Source organism: Malania oleifera, chromosome 10, assembly GCF_029873635.1.
Source record: "Malania oleifera isolate guangnan ecotype guangnan chromosome 10, ASM2987363v1, whole genome shotgun sequence".
Classification (NCBI taxonomy): domain Eukaryota; kingdom Viridiplantae; phylum Streptophyta; class Magnoliopsida; order Santalales; family Ximeniaceae; genus Malania; species Malania oleifera.
This window is the reverse complement of record NC_080426.1, coordinates 73,756,991-73,761,485: the sequence shown is the minus strand read 5'-3', so window position 1 is coordinate 73,761,485 and position 4,495 is coordinate 73,756,991.

Sequence of the window (4,495 nt, the reverse complement as noted above, 5' to 3'; positions counted from 1 at the left end):
CCACCTTCTCTCTTCGATTTTGGCCCGATTTGACCATCGGAAACCACCACGAGGTTCCTGGGGCGATTCTCTCCAAGATAATCATACCGAATTCGTGATTTGGAGTTCTTGGGCACCACTCCAAAACTAGGGTAAGTAAGATGTTTTAATATTAAATTAATTATTTGGAGTGTGTGGGCCTAGAAGATGTTAAATGATAAATATTTTGGGGGTCGAACTGATTAAGTTAGCATTTGTGGATTTTAGGGTTCCGTTTTTCTTTCAATTTAGGCAGAATTTCGAGGAACGGGTAAAGGGAAATAAATTATACCAGACTTTATTTTAATTTGAACAGGTTACCTTTGAGTAATAAAAAAATTCGTATATTTATAGTACGATTTTTTGAATGGTTTAGGAAAGTGAAAATAAAAGTTTTGATTATAATATATTTTTTGGGAAAAACTGTGTGGCATGAGAATAATACTTTATAATTCACTGGTTGTGACTACTATCTACTTGTTAGTGCTATCTGGTTGTGAGTACTGCCTAGTTGTGAATACTATTTGGTTGTGGACACTATCGGGTTGTGAATACTGCTTGGTTGTGAACACTATTTGGTGGTGAATACTGTTCGGTTGTAGATACTGCCTGTTTGGGGTGAATATTGTTTGTTGTGAACATAAATGTATAGTAAAACACGTAGCTACCCTACGTGGGCCACGTACAATGAAGTACGCAGCTACCCTACATGGGCCACGTATTGGGTAGTACGTAACTGCCCTATGCGGGCCACGTACTGAAAGGTATGCAGTTACCCTGAGTGGGTCATATACTGAGAGTTACGCAGTAGCCCTATGTGGGCCACTTACTAGGTTGTATGCAGTAGCCCTATATGGGCCACATACTGAGAGGTATGCAGTTTCCCTATGTGGGCCACGTACTAAGATCAATGGAACGTACTGTATCCAGCGGGGATGTGTTGTGATGTATATGTATATATGAATCTTTATGGTATGATTAATATTGGATGTGTGAAATATACATATCTTGTATGGATGAGTATCTTGTGTGGATATGTAGCTTGTATTGTATCTTATGTGGATGAACTGTGGGGTATATGTTTACAGACTTTGTGGGATGATTGATGTGAATGTGTGGAATACTGGTATGTGAACTTAAATGCATAAACATTTATGGTAAAGTAAAACTCTCCGTCTGAGGGCTTACCGAGTAAGGTGAGTGCCCTAATCAGTATCAGTTGCACCTTTATTAAAGGGTATGGTGACAAATAGTATCAGAGCAAAGGGACCTAACATGTATGGGCGTGTAAACTCTCCAATCCTTAGGAATTTTTGCTATAAATACTGGTTGTGTATGTGTGATTACAAACTGTGTGTGTATCCATTTAGTTAACCTTGATTATTAAACAGTTATAGTTTTTATACATTAGAACTCATTTTCCACATATTGTTATAGTTTATTTTTTCCTTACTAAGAGGTGTCTCACCCCAGCGAATTATTATCTTTTCAGGTCCTTCAGGTGATCGAGCTTAGAAAGCTTCGGGGCAAGGTTGAGAACTTTGGAAATTTTAGGTGATGGTAGGAACAGTTATTTATAAAGTTATGTTTAATATTTCTGGTTATGTAATATAAGTGAATGATAAACATTTTGGGTTGAATAGTATAGAACTTTGGTATTTTATTTGTGGTTGTTTTATTATTTCCGCTGTGAGAATGGTATTAGAGACAGTGAATGGTCTCATCACACCCCGAGCCCCTCCTGGCGGGTTTGGGGCATGACACTCTCAAAGCCTTAGGTAAAAACTACTCTACATATGAGATGATCCGGAAAATCCTTAGAAGACTTCCACCAATTTGGGAACCTAAAGCCACAACAATTATGAAAGGAAGAAATCTCAAGAATACCTCATTAGATGAATTAATTGGATCTCTTCTCACATATGAGATGACAATAAATGAAAGAAGTGGAAAATCTACAACCCAAAAGTCTATTGCATTTAAGGACTCAAATGAAAGCTCTAGCGATGAAGATGAAGAAATAATGGATGAAGATGAAGTAACTCTCTTAACCAAAAGACTTGCAAAAATCCTTAGAAGGAAGATAAATTCACTAGAAAATTTTGGGATTCAAAATCAGATGAAGAAGAAACCAATAAAATGAAAACAAGGAATAAACCCCCTACATGTTATAATTGCAAAAAGGTTGGGCATATAAAACCATATTTTCCATAGCTTAACTACATGGGACAATATAAGTTCCAATAGTTCAGAGAGTGAATCAAGCATCAAGAGGTTAAAAATGGTTGTCTTATGGCATGGGATGATGATGATGTACGAAGTTCCTCATCCAAATCATTTAATGATACATGCAATAAATCTTGTGACGAATCAGGTAACGAGAGTACGCCATCTTATGAAGAACTACAAAGTGAACTATTCAAGGTTCATAAGATTCTAGTTAATGTGACTAAACAATACACTTCATTGAAGAATAAAAATGAAGCTATAATGAAAGACTTATAATCTAAAAATCTTGCTGAAAGAGAAATGGATTTAAAAATCAAGAGATTGGAAAGCAAGAATGAAAAATTAATGAAAGAACTAGAAGATTTAAGATCTCAAATTTCTATTGAAAAAGAAAAGGACCTAGTCTTTGGTGAACTTGAAAGCAAAATAAATTAGATGACTAAAGAGCTAGTAAGGATGCAAGCAAACTGCAAAGGAATAAAAGATTCAAAAATACTTTGCCTTGAAAGTAAAATTGAGGATCAAAATAAAAAAATTTACAACTTCACTAAAGGAAATGAGAACTTGATAAAATGATTGGATCACAAAGAATTTCTTTGGATAAAGACGGTATAGGATTCAATGGAGTAGAGAACACGAGGAAAAAGAACCTCTACATGGGATACTTTATAAGAGCCTCTAAACACTATGCTAGCACCTCCTCAAATGCTTACACTCACACCACATGCTTCCTATGTAAAAAGGGACGCATAAAGTTTGAATGTCCATTAAAGAGAAAGGGTGTGAAAACTAAATAAGTTTGGAAAGTAAATGAAACATCTCTTGTTAAACACTCTGGACCCAAGAAAGTATGAGTACCAAGATGAAAGCCTAGTTGACAAACCAAGGACTCCAATGATCTTAGGAATAGTTATTCTTTTTAGGAATTAAAAAATCTAAATCTAAACTAAAATGAAAAGGGATGCCTCCATAGCCTACAAGATTTAAGGTAGCCAATTCAAAAAGAGATTTAGTGATGACTATAAGTGTGCTTTGATAATAGACAATGCTTAACTCATAAAATATTAATAAATATGTCTACTATATTAGAGATCTTGAAGATATAATGCATAAACTGAAATTCTATATTGACTGTGCATATCATGGTAAATAATTCATTACTTCAGCTATAGCTTAAGGGATGAATTAGCATGACCTTAGTTGAATTGTCAAAGACAAATCAATGAACACTTAAGGTTAAAATTTTTAAGAGCACAATATATGTTGTTATTTGCACATACTTGAGATTTAGAAGATCGAACTAAAAGAGACCTAGTTGATTGATCAATCACTAACGAAGCTCGCAAGTGAAAAATCTAAAATACAACTGATTGAAGTATTGTAGGTACAATGAAATTATACTCATAGAATATGGCTTATTCAAGAAGAAAATTCTCTTTGTTCAATCTATGGAAAATCATTTCATAATACAAGGATATTGAACAAGTTGAAATGGGGCATAAGGATGAGTTTTCGAGCTTATTGATGCTTATCATATTGAAACAAATGAAAACAAGAAAGATATTGTTGGCCACAATCAAGAAATCTTGGATTATACAAGGCTTAACTTAGAAAGTATTGAGATTTGGAAAGCCATATAAATTTTGGATATTCATATGCAAAAGAATAATCTAAAATCAAAAGAGATAAAATCTAAAGCAAATAAGGTTTATTGCACCATAGAGAAGTTGCTTAGAAAGAAAATTGGATGAGTAGTTATTTATCTTTTTTTATGCTGATTGTATATGCTTGTTGATGACCTTCTACTTTTGATTGATGTAATGTAAAAAGAGGGAGATGTGTTGAGTGGAAACATAAGAACTAAGCATGAATATTAAAGTCATACAATCTAACATATGACTCTGAGCATGAAATATGACCAAAGTATGCAAGCATGAGTGAGCATACAAATCTGATGGAGCTATAGATGCATTAATATTTTCTTAAACCAAACACTAGTCTGGGTTGTCATATTGGGCACTGTTATTATATTTTGCTTAGCTATTTTGACCATCATGCTGATGTTGGATTATGGTATATATATTTTTTGGCATGTTGAATAATGGATGACCACGTTATGATTGAAATATGTGCTGGCTTATGGACTTTGTTATTGCAATCAAATGCAAATTTTTAGTCCTTAGTACCTGATGCGAACCTCAATCGACACGTGTTGAAACCCAACAATCAATATTGGAATGTTTGCCCA